At 39.8% G+C, this 18,856-nt stretch overlaps 1 protein-coding gene and 1 pseudogene across 5 annotated transcripts in view; one reads left to right on the top strand and one right to left on the bottom strand.

Moving 5' to 3' along the window:
* The window catches only part of BMPR1A (bone morphogenetic protein receptor type 1A), a 164,989-nt gene that overhangs the window by 55,575 nt on the left and 90,558 nt on the right, over window positions 1–18,856 (bottom strand). Inside the window, exon 3 of one of the 5 annotated variants that reach the window (XM_064374415.1) lies at window positions 1,822–1,915. The exons of the other annotated variants lie outside the window; for them this stretch is intronic. The gene's annotated coding sequence lies outside the window, so the exon portion shown is untranslated. The remainder of the gene's footprint in view (window positions 1–1,821; window positions 1,916–18,856) is intronic. 5 annotated transcript variants of the gene reach the window in all.
* Window positions 15,741–17,934, top strand: LOC135273927 (putative RNA polymerase II subunit B1 CTD phosphatase RPAP2; annotated as a pseudogene).

The following is an 18,856-nucleotide window of genomic DNA, read 5'->3' as shown; positions in this document are numbered from 1 at the left end:
CCAGACTGGGCGAGAGACCAAGATTCCATCTCAAAAAAAAAAAAAAAAAAAAAATCTAATCTTGCAATGTCAAGAATATAAGGAGATACAGATATTTGACATGCTACATAATCAAATTTTTAAATCATGCTGGCATTTAAAAGGTATTGAATAGTTAGAAGAAACGGGCCATCTAAATAAATTTACTTCCCCTTGCTATATACACAGACGAGTGTCGTTTCATCTTCAGGAAAATAACATTGAGACACTATGGCAGAATTACTCAAATATAAATAATTTCTTTCTTAAGTAAAAGATTTTAAAGCTCCTCAAACAGCAAGACAACTGAGCCAATAGTTCAATTGGAATTTAAAAAAAAAAAAACAGGAAAAGGCTGAAGTCAGCTGAAAAAACAGTCTAAAGTCATTCTTTCCTCTTTCCGTTAAGCCCCCCACCCTTGATTTTTACTTTCTAGTAGAGAGGTTTGGGAATTTTCCAACAAGCTGGCCAGGAGCCAGTTCCATAAAATAGCAAGGAGAAAACTCCCCTTTCCAGGGGTCCCTCCCCGCGAAGCAGCTCCAGGCGCCGGGTCTGACAAGCTTTCTGAGAAGCAGTACTCACTGCAGACTTCCTGGCTCCAAGGCCATTGTTCGCATGGCTGCTCTGCTCCTTATCCAGGACCTGGATTAGCATTAAGAATATTGTCTTTTCTCTTAACAAGCAACTCATCCATTCCTCCCCATCTCTACACAATCTTTAGACACACTTGTACAACCGGAGCAACACCACTCGCAGTTATTTACACCAGTGTAGAAAACAACCTCCTCCAAATCTAAACATAAACCCAGAAGAAAATAATTTGCTTGAAGAGTTGTCCGAGTGTATCTGAGGTAATACATAGAAATCCTACCCAAATGCCTGCCTTGGCGTCCACGCTGTCAGATCTTGCTATGCGTAAGACATTCATAACAGGATCTTTTAGAAAGTCTGACAATAATGCGCATGAGCCAGGAGCAAAGAGAACTAACCATGCAGCTAAGTGATGACCTGAAACAGGGATGGGCAAGTTCCGTATAACACATCACTGTCATGTCTTCATCACTTTGAGGGTTCCGAATTTCATCACCACCCCTGAAATTACTTTCCAACAGACTCTACCCATGCTAAATTATTAATTAATGATCAAAACAAGCCCACATTTAACCTTTGTATTTCTGCTCAACTGTCCCTCTCCTACTCAAAACTTTCTCTTTCCTTCTGTGCCAAGATTGTTTCCCCAACACAAGTATAGACTCTTCCAGGACCAGAGTCAAGACAATCTAGTATAGCATTATATACAGCTGATGCATTTCTGTGTTTTATACCCTTCACCAGGACCTCAATATTAGAGGCATAAAAAATGTTTCCAGGTTTATGAAACATTTTTTCAAATAGATAATCTGTTTTCAAAACATCATTCAACTTTGTACTACAAATTCCCTAATCTAGTTTCTACAAAACTTTTTTTGTTTCTATAACTGTATTAAACAACAAAAATCTCACAGTTACAACTAGACAGCTGTTAATTTAAGAGGGCTAGGTGTTACTCTTACTTCTCCTCTAGAACACACACAAATGACCAAAACAGGTGAAGTGAATCAGTTACTGCAGAACTCTCTGGAAAGGGAGAGGGTTTGGTTACCTCATAGGTATACTATGGGTACAGGTTGAGTACTCATCAGAAATGCTTGGGACCAGAAGTGTTTGAATTTTAGATTTTAAAAAAACTTTTTAATATTTGCACTATCTATACTTACAAGTTCAGCAATTCAAATCCAAAATCATGAAATCCAAAATACCTACCTGAGCATTTCCTTTGAGTGGCATGTCGACACTCAAAAAACTCCAGGTTTTACAGCATTTCAGATTTCAGATTTTTGGATTACGGTTGCTCTATCTGTACTGACAGATTGAAAAAGAAAAAAAAAAACAGTATAATGTGGTGGTAAAGAGTTCAGAGTCTAGCATAAAACAGATGATCTTAGGTCTTTTGTGCAGATTAAATCAGAGAAACTCATGTATGTGATAGTATTTAATGGTACCCAGTTAGCACCTCATCACCACTGTCACTTTTATAGCTTACAAATTAGGTTTTTCTTTTTTTTTTTTTTTTTGAGACAGAGTCTTGCTCTGTCACCCAAGCTGGAGTACAATGGCACAATCTTGGCTCACTGCAACCTCCGCCTCCTAGATTGAAGCAATTCTCCTGACTGAGCCTCCTGAGTAGCTGGGATTATAGGCGCGCACCACCATGCCCAGCTAATTTTTGTATTTTTAGTAGAGACAGGGTTTCACCATGTTGGTCAGGCTGGTCTCAAACTCCTGACCTCGTGATCCGTCCGCGCTGGCCTCCCAAAGTGCTGGGATTACAGGTGTGAGCCACTGCACCCAGCCCTACAAATTAGTTTTACATGCATTATCCCATTTCTGTGATCCTTACAGTAAGTAAAATCATTCCTACTTACAAAGAAAAGCTAGGTTCAGGGAGATAAATGACTTGTTGAATTTCATGTAACTACTATATAGAACAAACTAACACCCAGGTTTTCTAATCCAAAATGCAGCATTTTGTCAGGTATACTATGAGCATATATGTTAAATGGGAAACTGGAAGTTATTTTTTATTGAACTCTGTAAGATATTTTTTCATCTTCATAACTCTGCAAGGAAAAAGTAAAGTGCAAAGTTAAGAAACTTGCCCAAGTTAACACAACCATTAAGTGGCAGGTTTGCTGCTGACAAAGCCCAAATTGTTACCATGCAGTAACAATGGTAAGGAGCTGGCAGGAAAGTAATGAGATTAAAAAACAAAGTACTGTGTCCCTTTTTACACTATTGCTTTTCAGCCAAAACAACAACAACAACAAACAAAAAAAGCCCCCTCTCCTATCTATAGATTCTGCTTTCTGGGGCTGGAGTTGGGATGCTGCTGACAATATGTCCTTCACCAGCTGGCTCCTGGAGAGGTTCTGCCAACTGGGGAACTAGAGAAAGCTAGAGGTGGGGAGAAGGGACTTTCTTTATTTTATTTTTTATTTTTTAAGATGGGGTCTCGCTCTGTTGCCCAGGCTGGAATGAAGTAGCACAATCTCTGCTCACTGCAACCTCTGCCTCCTAGGTTCAAGCTATTCTCTGCCTCAGCCTCCTATGTAGCAAAGATTACAGGTGAACACTGCCACGCCCGGCTAATTTTCAGTACAGACGGGATTTTACCATCTTGGCCAGGCTGGTCTTGAACTCCTGACCTCATGATCTACCTGACTCAGCCTCCCAAGCTGCTGGGATTACAGTCGTGAGCCACGGCGCCTGGCGGGACTTTCTTTTACCCTCCTCGATCTGGTTCTCTGTTCCTGTCAGGTGCCTGAATGCCACTGGCATTCAACTGGCAGCAGCAATCTACACTCTGCTTCCTTCCACACTCCCAGAACCAGCCCCCTGGAATCCTTTTCAGCCCAGTGGTGCCTACTCCTCAGGGTCTCGGCCCCAGCTCCTCAAAACCCTGCTTTGCACTCCTCAGGCATCAGCAGTGGTTGAATTACCACTCTCTCCTAAGAGGATCTAAAAATATGCAGGTGACTTTTTTATTGGAATAATGTCTGGGATATCACAGGACATATGGTTTGACCAAGGACCAGGATGGAAAATGCAATGTGCAGGGACAATCCTTCAAAATAAAGAATTGTCTTAACCAAATTCTAACAGTACTCTCCGTGCTGAAAAAACACTGGTTCTCTTTTAGGGGATGAGGACAGAAGAGGGTAATTTCTTTTTGTCAACTTCTTATAAACACTGATTCTTGACTAGTATATGTAACTAACATACTTCATTATTATCTAAAGTTTCCTTTGTAGTTGCAGCTGGTCAAGTGGCAATAATATTAAATCTCTAAGAATAAAAATTATCTTGATTTTCTAATGTTTGAACACAATTTTACTCTTTTTCCCTTACCACCTGAACACTTTAAAAAGGAACTGTTTTTGCTGTGTTAACCATGGTGCTTGTACAATGCAAAAGCAATTTTTAAAAATAAATCATTGGGAGAGATGATCCAAGATGGTGGAATAGGAACAGCTCTGGGTGCAGTTCCCAGCAAGAACACAGAGGGTGAGTGATCACCGCATTTCCAAACAAGTTTTTACTGCCCACAGACCAGGAGATTCCCAGATGGAAAAGTGCCAGGAGTCTCCAGCACGGCTGTTTCAGCCAGCAGAGCGGGTCTCTGCACAAAAACTCAGAAAAATCTAGGCGACCGTTTCAACTGGTGCCTGGAACACCTGGGAAACAGAGTTGCCCGTTCAACTGAAAAAAAGGGAGCTGAAACAGGGAGCCAGGTGATCTGGCTTGGCATGTCCCATCCCCACAAAAACCAGCAATCTGAAACGCTCTGGATTGAGAGTTTCAGAGCAAGCACAGCTGGACCCCAGACAGTCCCGCTCTGTGGGGGAAAGGGTGTCCACCATTACCGAGGCAGTCCACCACTACCAAGGCAGTCCATGATTACTGAGGCAATCTGTCATTACCCAGGCAGTCCGCCATTACAGAGATAGTCCACCATTACAGAGGAAGACGGCCATTACTGAGGCAGTTCAAACTATACCTCTATAAACAAAACCACAAGGAAGTTCACACAGCAGCTGGGCAGACCCCACAGCAGCTCAGCAATGCCTCTGCTGGCAGACCATGACTAGGCTACCTCCTCACTAGGCAGGGCATCTCTGAAAAAAGGCAGCAGCATGTCAGGAACTTATAAATAAAGCCGCACCTTCCCAGGAGAGAGCACCTGGGAAAAAAATGCGGTTATGAGTTCCACTGCAACAGACTTAAAAGTAGCTGCCCAGCAGCCCTGAATGGAACAACGGAGCTCACAGCTCAGCACTTGAGCTCCTATAAGGGACAGACTGTCTCCTCAAGCAGCTCCCAGACCCCCGTATATTCAAAGAGACACCTCATAAAGGAGAGCTCAGGCTGACATCTGGCAGGTATCCTTCTGGGACAAAGATAACAGAAGAAACTGGCAGTAACCCTTACTGTTCGGCAGCCAATGCAGGTGATCCCCAGGCAAGCAGGGTCTGGAATGAACCTCCAGGAGTCCTACAGTAGAAGGGCCTGTTAGAAGGAAAACTAAAAAACAGAAATAACTTCATCATCAACAAAAAGGACGTCCACTCAGAGACTGCATCCAAAAGTCACCACCTACAAAGACCACAGGTAGATAAATCCATAAAGATGGAAAGAAACCAGCACAAAAAGGATGAAAACACCCAAAACCGAACACCTCTCCTGCTCCAAGGGATCACAACTCCTCACCAGCAATGGAATAAGGCTGGATGGAGAATGACTCTGATGAATTGATAGAAACAGGCTTCAGAAAGTAGGTAATAACAAACTTCTCTGAGCTAAAAGAACATGTTCTAACCCAATGCAAAGAAACTAAGAACCTTGAAAAAAGTTTGACGAAATGCTAATGAGAATAAACAGCTTAGAGAAGAATATAAATGAATTGATGGAGCTGAAAAACACAACACAAGAACACTGCGAAGCATACACAAGTTTCAATAGCCGAATAGACCAATGCAGAAGAAAGGATATCAGAGACTGAAGATCAACTCAATGAAATAAAATGAGAAGGCAAGATCAGAGAAAAAAGAGTGAAAAGAAATGAACAAAGACTCCAAGAAATATGGGATTGTGTGAAAAGACTAATCTACGTTTGATAGGTGTATGTGACTGTGACAGAGAGAATGAATCCAAGCTGGAAAATACTCTTCAAGATATTATCCAGGAGAACTTCCCCAACCTAGCAAGTCAGGCCAATATTCAAGTCCAGGAAATACAGAGAACACCACCAAGATATTCTGCAAGAACAGCAACCCCAAGACATATAATCATCAGATTCAACAGGGCTGAAATTAAGGAAAAAATGCTAAGGGCAGCCAGAGAGATAGGTGAGGTTACCCACAAAGGGAAGCCCATCAGACTCACAGTGGATCTCTCAGCAGAAACCCTACAAGCCAGAAGAAAGTGGGGGCCAGTATTCAACATCCTTAAAAGAACTTTCAACCTAGAATTTCATATCCAGCCAAACTAAGCTTCACAAGTTAAGGAGAAATAAAATCCTTACGAACAAGCAATTGCTCAGGGATTTCATCACCACCAGGCCTGCCTTACAAGAGCTCCTGAAAGAAGCACTAAACATAGAAAGGAACAACCAGTACCAGTCACTCCAAAAACAAACCAAATGATAAAGAACATCGACACAATGAAGAAACTGCATCAACTAATGGGCAAAACAACCAGCTACTATCAAAATGGCAGGATCAAATTCACACATAACAATATTAAACTTAAATGGAAATGGGCTAAATGGCCTAAATGCCCCTATCAAAAGACATGGACAGGCAAATTGGATAAAAAGTCAAAAACCACTAGTGTGCTGTATCTCACATGCAAGGACACACATAGGCTCAAAATAAAGGGATGAAGCAAGATTTACCAAGCAAATGGAGAGCAAAAAAAAGCAAGAGTTGCAATCCTAGTCTCTGATAAAATAGACTTTAAACCAACAAAGATCAAAAGAGACAAAGAAGGGCATTACATAATGGTAAAAGGATCAATGCAGCAAGAAGAGCTAACGATCCTAAATATATACGCACCCAATATAGGAGCACCCAGATACATAAAGCAACTTCTTAACAACCTACAAAGAGCTTAGACTCCCACACAACAATAGTGGGAGACTTTGACCCTCCACTGTCAATATTAGACAGATCAACAAGACAGAAAATTAACAAGGATATTCAGGACTTGAACTCAGATCTGGACCAACCAAACCTAATAGACATGTACAGAACTCTCCACCCCAAATTCACAGAACATACATTCTTGTCAGCACCACATCACACCTACTCTAAAACTGACCACATAATTGGAAGTAAATCACTCCTCAGCAAATGCAAAAGAAAGAAAGTCGTTAAAAAACTAACTCAGAACCGCACAACTTCATGGAAACTGAACAACTGGCTCTTGAATGTTGACTGGATAAATAATGAAATGAATGCACAAATAGAGGTGTTCTTCAAAACCAACAAGAATGAAGATACAACATACCAGAATCTCTGGGACACATTTAAAGTGGTGTCTAGAGGAAATTTTACAGCAATAAATGCCCACATGAAAAGCAAGGAAAGATCTAAAATCGAAATAAAATTGAAAGAGCTAGAGGAGCAGATAAAAAAACTCAAAAGGTAGCAGATGACAAATAACTAAAATCAGAGCAGAACCGAAGGCGACAGAGACACAAGAAACCCTTCAAAAAAATCAATAAATCCAGGGGCTGATTTTTTGAAAAGATCAACAAAATAGACAGACTGCTAGCCAGATTAATAAAAAAGAAAAGAGAGAAGAATCACAGATACAATAAAAAACCAGAAAGGAGATATCACCACCGATTCCACAAAAATATAAACTACCATCAGAGATTACTACAAACAACTCTATGCAAACAAACCAGTAAACCTAGAAGAAATGGATAAATTTCTGGACAACTTGAACCCTCCCAAGCCTAAACCAGGAAGAAGTTGAATCCCTGAATAGACCAATAACAAGGGCTGAAGTTGAGGCAGCAATTAAGAGCCTACCAACCAAAAAAAGCCCAGGTGCAGATGGGTTCACAGATTCTACAAGACATACAAAGAGGAGTTGGTACCACTCCTTTTGAAACTGTTCCGAACAATCCAAAAAGAGGAAATCCTTCCCAAATCATTTTATGAGACCAACATCATCCTGATACCAAAACTCGGCAGAGACTCAAAAAAAGAAAACTTCAGGCCAATATCCATGATGAACATAGATGCAAAAATCTTCAGTAAAATACTGGCAAACCGATTGCAACAGCACATCAAAAAGCTCATCCATCACAATCAAGTAGGCTTCATTCTAGGGATGCAAGGCTGGTTCAACATACGCAAGTCTATAAACGTAATCCACCACATTAACAGAACCAAAGACAAAAACCACATAATTATCTCATTAGATGCAGAGAAGGCTTTCGACAAAATTCAACGCTTTATGCTAAAACTCTCAAGAAACTAGGTATCAACGGAACATATCTCAAAATAATACAAGCTATTTACGACAAACCCACAGCCAGTATCATACTGAATAGGCAAAAACTGGAAGCATTCCCTTTGGCACTAGACAAGGATGCCCTCTCTCACCACTCCTATTCAATATAGTATTGGAAGTTCTAGCCAGAGCAATCAGGCAAGATAAAGAAATAAAGGGTATTCAATTAGGAAAGGAGGAAGTCAAACTATCTCTATTTGCAGATGACATGATTGTATATGTAGAAGACCCCATTGTCTCAGCCCAAAATCTCCTCAAACTGATAAGCAACTTCAGCAAAGTCTCAGGATACAAAATCAATTGCAAAAATCACAAGCATTCCTACATACCAATAACAGACTTAAAGAGAGCCAAATCAAGAACGAACTGCCATTCACAATTGCTACAAAGAGAATAAAATACCTAGGAATACAATTAACAAAGAATGTAAAGGACCTCTTCAAGGAGAACTACAAACCACTGCTCAAGGAAATAAGAGAGGACACAAACAGATGGAAAAACATTCCATGCTCATGGTTAGGAAGAATCAATATTGTGAAAATGGCCATACTGCCCAAAGTAATTTATAGATTCAATGCTATTCCCATCAAGCTACCAGTGACCGTCTTCACAGAACTGGAAAAAAACACCTTAAACTTCATATGGAACCAAAAGAGAGCCCACATAGCCAAGACAATTCTAAGCAAAAAGAACGAAGCTGGAGGCAACACGCTACCTGACTTCAAACTATACTACAAGTCGATAGTAATCAAAACAGCATGGTACTGGTACCAAAACAAAGATATATGGAACAGAACAGAGGCCTCAGAGGCAACCCCACCCATCTACAACCATCTGATCTTTGACAAACCTGACCAAAACAAGCAATGGGGAAAAGATTCCCCATTTAATAAATGGTGTTGGGAAAACTGGCTAGTCATGTGCAGAAAGCAGAACCTGGACCCCTTTCTGACACCTTACACTAAAATTAACTCCAGATGGATTAAAGACTTAAACATAAGGCCTAACACCATAAAAACCCTAGAAGAAAACCTAGGTAAAACCATTCAGGACACAGGCACAGGCAGGGACTTTGTGACTGAAACAACAGCATTGGCAACAAAAGCCAAAAGAGACAAATGGGATCTAATTAAACTCCAGAGCTTCTGTACAGGAAAAGAAACAATCATCACAGTGAACCGGCAACTGGCAACCAACAGAACGGGAAAATATTTTTGCAATCTACCCATCTGACACAGGGCTAATATCCAGAATCTACAAAGAACTAAAACAGATTTACAAGAAACAAACAAACCCATTCAAAAGTGGGCAAAGGGCATGAAAAGACACTTTTCAAAAGAAGACATATAGGAGGCCAACAAACATGAAAAAATGCTCATCATCACTGGTCATTAGAGAAATGCAAATCAAAACCACACTGAGATACCATCTCACGCCAGTTAGAATGGCAATAAAAAATCTGGAGATAACAGATGCTGGAGAGGATGTGGAGAAATAGGAACACTTTTACACTGTTGGTCGGAGTATAAATTAGTTCAACCATTGTGGAAGACAGTGTGGCATTTCCTCAAGGACCTAGAATTAGAAATTCCATTTGACCCAGTCATCCGATTACTGGGTATATATCCAAAGGATTATAAATCATTCTGTTATAAAGACACATGTATACATATGTTCACTGTGGCACTGTTTACAATAGCAAAGACCTGGAACCAACCCAAATGCCCATCGATGACAGACTGGACAAGGAAAATGTGGCACATACACACCATGGAATATTATGCAGCCATAAAAAATTATGAGTTTGTGTCCTTTGTAGGGACATGGATGAATCTAGAAACCATCATTTTCAGCAAACTGACACAAGAACAGAAAATCAAACACCGCATGTTCTCACTCATAGGCGGGTGTTGAACAATGAGAAAACAAGGAGGGGAGCATCACACACTGGGGTCTGTCTCAGGGGACTAGGGGAGGGACAGCAGCGGGTAGGGAGTTAGAGAGGGAAAACATTGGGAGAAATGCCAGATATAGATGACGGGGGGATGGAGGCAGCAAACCAGATTGCCGTGTATGTACCTATGCAACAATCCTGCATGTTTTGCACATGTACCCCAGAACCTAAAGTGCAATAAAAAATATATACATATAAAAAAATCAATTGTTTATTTCCATATATTTAATTACTTAAATTCTTTTTAAAATTCAGGGTACAATCATATCCCTAAGATCTCAGGAGTACAGGCTCTATCCTATGCTAAGCATATTCTATCTTCCATGCCAAAATGTTCAGGGGTGAGCTGGTCTAATAGTCTCAGGACTTTCACTGGCCCTGCAGTGACAATGTCACTCTCTAAGATTCAATATGAATAAGGCAGTCCCAGAAGCTGCTGGAAGCTATGTTGGGCCAGAAGGCAGAGCCAGGAGACTGAAAGAAGCCAGATCCCAGGAGACACTGATGAGCTGCTCAAGTAATCTTGTCTGAAGCCTGAATTACTTCAGGACTCTTCAGTTAAGAGCTAATAAATTTCCATTTTTTAGGTCAGAGAGAGTCAGTTTTGCTGTTACAACCAAAAATATTCCCGTTAATATAGCTAATATGAGGATTAAAAAGAAAGGCACACTTGAGTATTCTTGGTTAGATTAACATACAATTAGCAATTCTGAATAAAGGCAAATAAATATCTTATCAGAAAAGATACTTGATAGCATCTGAAAAGAAAACTCAGGCTGGTATAAGAAAGTGCTATTTTTAAGACAGCTTGGCCCACACAGTTGATCTCACCTGTAATCCCAACACTTTCGGGAGGCTGAGGCAGGCTGATCACTTGAAGTGGGGAATTTGAGAACAGCCTGGCCAACATGGTGAAACCTCATGGCTACTAAAAATACAGAAATTAGCTGGGTGTGCTGGTGGGTGCCTGTAATCCCAGCTACTTCAGGCTGAGGCAGAAGAATTGCTTGAACCCGGGAGGCGGACGTTTCAGTGAGCAGAGATTGTGCCACTGCATTCCAGCCTGGGTGACAGAGCAAGACTCCCTCAAAGGAAGGGAAAAAAACAACTTAAATAGTATAAAAATTGACTTAATGTTATCAGCAGCTATACAATCTGTCACTTCTGATCTTTCCTTGCCTCATCCCTCCCAAATTTGGTAGATCCTGAGTCTTTCCCACTTTCCTTAACAGCCTCTTTACCTGGTATAAAATCTTAAAAGTCCAAGATCCAAAATCATTTTTTCTTCTCATCTTTAGAATGTCACGACACAGATGTAACCAGGCCTAAAATCTCAAGTCGTTCTTGACAACTCCCTCTTTCCTTCTCACATTGTCACTGTCATCAAATCCACTGGTTCTACCTGCAGAATCTATCCAGAACCCACACACTTCCTACTACCTCCACTGCTCACTCTGGACCAAACCACTAATCCCTTCGCCTGGATGGCTGAAAGGACTTCCTAACTAGCCTCCTGCTTCCACCGGTGCCCACCATGGATTTGCAACACAGCAGCGAGTGATCCCACAAGAAAGCATGTTAAACCATATCACATCTCATTCACATCCCTCCAACAGTGCTCCAACTCACTCAGACAAAGCTAAAGTCTCCAGTTGTCCACCAGCTCCCCCTCCCTCCGCTCCGGTCTGTAGTGTTCTCTGCACATGCCGCTTACAGTCCTGCTGCAGGACCCTGGCACATGCAGGTCCCTCTGCCTGTAATGGTCTTCCCCAGGACTGCTGCCTTGCCCCTTCCAAGCACTTACTCAAAATCCCTTTCTTATTTACAGGCTTCCTGCCCACCGTATTAAAACTGTAATCCCATCCCCATGCCTAGTACTACTCTCCTTGCCATGCTATAGCTATATAATTTAATATATAATTTACTCTGTATTTTGTTTATTGCCTGCCACCTGCTCCAGAATATATGCTCCATGAGGACAGGAGGGTTAGTCCGTTTCACTCACTTTATGTTTTTAGCACCTGGAACAGTGCTTGGCACATAGTTGATACTAAATAAATATTTGTTGAGGGAATGACAGAATAGAGCAGAAGGAATTAAAACATTATGCCAACTCCTTTTACTTTTATATACAAACCAGACATTCCCAAAAGAGCAGAACAGTGGATAAACTATCCCATTTCCTTATCTCAACACAACTGAAATGATATAAAAACCACACCATTTCCTTTTGCTCACTTCCATCTCTGACTTGTGTCAAGATCTCGTGAGGAAAGTTTCCACTGTTTTCAGGGATATCCTCAAGTTCGAGATATAAATTAAAAGGGGTTAAGAAAGGCTTGTATAAGTAAACACCACATCCCCAAATCTAAAATACTGCTGAAGGCAAACAATGGCTTGGGGGTTATGCTTTTCCAGTATCACATGTTATACCAAGTTAAATAATTAAGGAAATAATTACAGACAAAAAGAAAATGCAGTCTTTCTTTGGTACAAACAATGTGGTCTGACAAAGGGAACTTCAAAGCACGTTCTGAACTCAACTCAACTGCAATCTTTCAGTACGCAGACAACACACTAAAGGTTCAAAGGTAGTACGTGTATGTAAAATTTAAGTCTCCAACTGCCCTGAATAAGGGAAGAAGGTGTTAAAATAAATTTTTAACAATTCTTCCCTGACAACTATGATCCAAAAACAACAGCATAGGCAAGTAAAACCTTACAAGCCCATAGGTTTAAGAAAGAACTCCCTCAAGATGACAGATTCCTGCTGTATGCACATGAAGCTCAAGAACTTGGGAGCCTAGGAAGAGTTTGCCCCCTTGTGAACGAAACATACTTCCTTTTCTTTATTCTGCATCATAACATCTTTTCAGGTTAAAAGAAGTTCTATGGCACAAAATGGATTTGACATTTACTTGTCCTTGCTTTCCTTTTAGCTTTTTTTTTTCTTTTTTTTTTTTTTTTTGGAGACCGAGTGTCTCTCTGCCGCCCAGGTTGGAGTGCATTGGCGCAATCTCGGTTCACTGCAACCTCTGCCCCCAGGTTCAAGCGATTCTCCTGCCTCAGCCTCCCAAGTAGCTGGGACTACTGGGGCGTGACACCACACCCAGGTAATTTTTGTATTTTCAGTAGAGATGAAGTTTTGCCATATTGGCCAGGCTGGTCTTGAACTCCTGACCTCAGGTGATCCACCACCTCGGCCTCTCAGAGTGCTGGGATTACAGGTGTGAGCCACTGCTCCCAGCCTCTTCTTAGAAATAAATATAGCAACCTCTTCATATTGTAAGCAAACATGGGCTGAAAATACAGTATCTGTCTGGGAGTTGGTGGCTCACACCTGCAATCCCAACACTTTAAAGGCCAAAGTAGGAGGATCACTTGAGCCCAGGAGTGCAAGACCAGCCTGAGAAATGTAGCGAGATGCCATCTTTCTATTTTAAAAAATAATAATAATAAAATATTCACTTTGTCTTTAGTGCCTTTGTCTTACATTTAAGACTTTAACCCATTTTGAGTTTATTTTTGTATATGGTGAAAGACAAGAGTGCAGTTTCACTCTGCATATGTATATCCAGTTTTCCCAGCGCCATTTATTGAAGACTGTCTTTTCTCCAAAGTATGTTCTTGGTCCCTTTGCCAGCTGGTTATAAATATGTGGACTTATTTCTAGGTTCTCTATTCTGTTCAACTGGTCTCCTGTCTGGTTTTACGCCAGTACCATGCTGTTTTGGTTACTGTAGCTTTGCAGTTTATCTTGAAGTCTGGTAATGTGATACCTCTAGCTTTGTCCTTTTGGCTCAGAACTGCTTTGGCATTTGCAGTCCTTTGTGGTCCCAAATTAATTTTAGGATTTTTTTTTTCTATTTCTGTGAAGATTATCACTGGTATTTTGATAGGGATTTCATTCAATCTATTACTTGCTGTTGATAGTATGGTCATTTTCAAAGTATTAATTCTTCAAATCCTTGAATATGGATGTCTTTCCATTTTGTGGCACCCTCTTCAATTTCCTTCATCTGTGTTTTAAGGTCTTCCTCACCTCCTTAGTCAAATGCATTCCCTTTTCTGGTAGCTTTTGTAAACAGACTACCTTCTTCATTTCTTTTTCTGGTAATTCTTTATTGCTGTATAGAAACACTATTAATTTTTGTATGTTGATTTTATATCCTGCAACCTTGCTAAATTCATTTATCAGTTCTAAAAGTTTTATGGTGAAGCTTTTAGAGTTTTCTATATATATGATCATGGCAATTCGACTTCCTCCTTTCCAATTTAGATGCCCTTTATTTCTTTCCCTTGCCTAATTGCTCCAGTCTTCATCTTTGATTTTATCATTTTGCAATTCCAAATGTAAAACACTAATATAAGCACAATTTAAAAATATTGAAGAACAAAAGAGTAAGTTTAACAAATAGAAAGATGAATCATATTATGTACAGAAAGCCTTCATATTAGGTATGTTGATTGTTCCTAAATTAATTATAAATTTAATGAAACTCTTCATCACATTAAGGAAGTTCCCTTCTTAGTTTGCTGAGAGGTTTTATTATGGAGTTAAATTTTATCAGCTGCTTTTGCTCCATCTAGTGATATGATCAGAGTTTTTCTCCTTCAATGTGCAAATGAATGAATAAATTAACACTAATTCATAGTAAGAACTATCTTGAAGAGTAAACCATCTGTGGTGGTTTTTTAAAATGCCCACCCGCAAATTCTTTCATATTCTTCTCTTTAAGAGGTGGAAACTAAATTCTTTGAGTACTGGCTAAACTGAATGACTTCCTTTTAAGAAACAGGATAAAGGAAAAACTACAGGCTTCTGCCTATAATTCCAGCACTTTGGGAGAAAGAGGCAGGAGGACTGCTTGAGACCAGGAGTTTGAGACCAGCCTTGCCAGTGAGACTCCATCTTAATTTAATTTAAAAAAAGAAGAAGAAAAGAAAAAGTAATGACTAGGTCTTAAAAGGCACTGCAGCTTTCTCCTGCTTTTTGGGGACCACTAGTTCTGGAGAAAGCCAGCTGTCACATTGTGAGGACACTCAAGGAGTCTCTGGGAAGGCCCATGGGGTGAAGAACTGAGGCCTCCTGCCAACTGCCATGTGAGTGTCCCACCTTGGAAGTGTATTCTCCCCTATTCAGGCTTCAAATGACTGTACCCCCTGCTAACTTCCTGATTGCAACCTCATGAGACATAAAGATTAGAACCACATGCAGTAAGCTACTCCTGAATTCTTCTAAGTTAAAGTTTAGTATTATTAAGTTTTGGGATAAACTGTTATGCAGCAATGACAATTAAAACACTATTCTTGGATTCCTGAGATAATTTCAATTTGTCATTATTGTATAATAAATAATGTATCCAGTCTTTGACACTAGTTCCTGGGAGAGAACCTCTAACTCATGGAATTTCCTCGGTAGCAGGAGTGCCTTTGTTACTCATAAGCCTCATGGATCATTCCTGATTGATGCTAACAAGATGACTCAGAATGGGATCTGCTCATCAGAAAGACCACCATGTGTAGAAGGATGGAGTTTGAGCCAGTTAAACCTCTAAGGAAGGGAGGAGAGAACACTGAAGGTTTCAGTTCAGTTACATGGCTAATTATTCAATTACACTTACATATAAAATCTCCATACACCATGGCTCAGGTAGGCTTCCTGGTTGGTGAGCATACTGATGGGTCAAGAGGGTGATACACCCTGATTCCAGCAGAAAAGAGCACAGAAGCTCCATATTAGGAACCCTCCCAGTCCCCTGTATCTCATTTGGCTGGTCCCTGATCTGTATTCTTCATAATAAAAGTATAACTTAAGTATACCACTTTCCCAAGTTCAGTCACTTTATGAATTATCAAATCTGAGGGGATTCATTGGAACCCCTAGATTTGCAGCCAGTTAATCAGAAGCACAGGTGGTCTGGGGACCACCATACTTTTAACTGGCACTGCAACAAGGGCAGTCTCATTGGGAACTCTGCCCTTAAACCTGTGGAGTCTCCTGCTAACTCTGTCAGAACTGTATTACAGTCAGCATTGCAGACGTGAGATACAGAAATATAAAATATTTAAACATACTAGTAGATTTGTATACATAAGCAAGACTGGCCTATAATTTATTTGATATTATCCATGCTTCGTTTTGGTATCAAGGTTATACTAGTCACAATAAACTGTGGAACTTTCCTTAATTTGCTATTCTCTGAACAGCCTGTGTAAATCTGGTCATATCTATCACCTGGATAGTTTGAAATAATTCACCCTTAAGATCACCTGGGTGCAGGGGGACAGGGCCTTGGGGGAAGACACTGGAGCTGGTCCGGGTTCTGCAGACTACTCTTCCCCACAGCTGACTATGCTGGGCTGCGCTCTGCGAGCTGCAAGACTGGGGCTCCCTGCCGCTCTCAAAACACCGAAGGTACTGAACAGACAAAATACTTTGAAACAAGAGGATGCTTCTAAAAGGGGAAGTTCATTACACCTGCTCACTACAACGATATAGTGAATGAACGTTCTATTCTCAAACTCTGTGGTTATCGTTTATGTCACAAGAAGCTAGGAATTAAATAAAAACTTCTACCAAAACCAATAAAGTCTATGATATTACTGAAATTCAGAAAGTCGTTTTGCAGCAATTTTTGTTATCAAGCATCTAAGTTTTTTGAAGCACAAATGCTCAAAACTCTAGTATGAGTTCCAGAGCAGCATCCCGATTTTCAACTGCTAAAGGAAGCACAAAGTGGCCATTCTGGATAAGTACAGTTATGCAGTAAAGCCATTAAAACATCAGATATCCACAATCCTAGCCACTTTGAAAAGCAGTATAAATCTAGTTCTTCTAGCACTCATAGTGACAGTAGCAATGATAATGAGCAAGACTTTATTTCCTCCATTCTACCAGGAAACAAACCAAATTCAACAAGTATTAGACCACAGCTGCACCAAAAAAGCATAATGAAAAAGAAAGTTGGTCACAAAGCTAACTCCAAACACAAAGACAAAGAACAGACAGTAGTAGACGTCACTGAGCAGTTAGGCAACTGCAAACTAGAGAGCCAGGAGAAAGCAGCTACATGTGAACTCCTTTACAGAAAGTAAATACTCAAGAGTTCTTCAAATAGTACTTTGCCTGAAAGATTAAAAGCTTCAGAAAATTCTGAAAGTAAATACAGTAGGTCAGAAATAACTCTGGTAGGCATAAGTAAGAAAAGTGCAGAGCATTTTAGGAGAAAATTTGCCAAATTAAACCAAGATTCTAGGTCAGTCTCTAGTTGAGTGTAGGTGTGTCCCGAAGTTGCAAGAGAAACTTAAAGATTTGAAGGAGACTTTGAGTGGAAGACGGAAGAAACTTGGAGGTTTCTGTTTGTTATATGGTCAGAATTATGCTTCTGTGTGTCTGAAACCTGAAGCCTCTCTGGTTAAAGAACTTGATGAAGATGACATAATCGCAGACCCAGATAGTCATTCCCCTGCCTGGAGGGAATCTCAGAATAGCCTGGATGCGTCTTTACCTTTTAGGGGCTCAGATACAGCCATTAAACCACTGACAACAACTTGGAAAAAAAAACTGAAAAGTTAAATCTGAGATCAGCAAGTTTTAGAGAGGATGGTATGTTTTGGATGAAGAAACCACCAAATCACACAACTCAGAAGGGATATGTCTGAAAGACAATGAGCTTTTCCAAGTCATTAACATTTGGAAAACTCACCACAGCAAATCTTGGAGCAAGAAGGATACTGAAGAGATAATTGTTAAATTTTCAAATAGTTTCTTTAGTCATTCTGCCTTTTGGTTTACAGTGCCATCTCCACGGCTGGCATTATTATTTTATAAATAAGTTGAAGTTTGCCCCTAGAAAATTTTCATAAATGTGCAATATTTCTGAGTCAAATATGAATGAAAAAAAATGTGCAATATTTTTCCTAATGTAAAAATAGTCTAAAATGGTAGGACAAAGTTTTCCCTAATTCTTCATGTAATAAATGAAGCCTCTGAAGAGGCTTGTTTTTTCTTAAAAAACAAAACAGGATCATCTAGGCCAAAGGCTTATCTCTAAGTGTATGAAAGCATGTGACTCTTTTAATTACAAATCCTATTTCTCTAATCGTTACAGAAATATTCAGGTTTTCTATATACTGAGTCAATTTTTATTGTTATAATTTTCTAGAAAATTGCCATTTAATTGTAAAATTTATTGGAAAAAGTGATTCAAGTTATTTTATTTTAAAAACTTTCTTCTACATCTTCCTTTCATATCCTCAATATTATTTATACTTTATATTTTTTTCTTGATCAATCTTTCAAATAGTTTATTAGCCTTTTCATAAAAAACAACTTTTCAGCTTTGTTAATCCTCTTCAATGGTATCTTTAAAAAAAAAAAAAATCACTCCAAACCTCAATTCTATCACTTATTAGCTAGAGGTTTGGGTAAGTTTCTCTCTGTGCCTAAGTTTCCTCATCGGTAAAGTGCACATAACAACAATACCCACCTCGTACGGCTTTGTGAAGATTAAATGAGATAACCTTTGTAAAGAACATGAAACAGTGCTCGGTATACAGTAAAAACTCTAGAAGTGTTACCTTTTATCTTTATCATCTATTTTATTTCACTTGAATTTACTGCATTCTTCACTTAATGTAGATTAGCTTATTCATATTTAAATTTCTTTCTTTCTTTTTCTTTTTTTTTTTTTTTTGAGACAGAGTCTCACTCCATCACCAGGCGCCAGGTTGGAGGGCAGTGGTGCGACCTCGGCT

This window comes from Aotus nancymaae, unplaced genomic scaffold (assembly GCF_030222135.1).
Source record: "Aotus nancymaae isolate 86718 unplaced genomic scaffold, 86718_ANA_hifiasm-v0.15.2.pri h1tg000010l, whole genome shotgun sequence".
Lineage (NCBI taxonomy): Eukaryota > Metazoa > Chordata > Mammalia > Primates > Aotidae > Aotus > Aotus nancymaae.
Note: the sequence above shows the minus strand (reverse complement) of the source record. Positions and strands in the feature narration are given on the sequence as shown.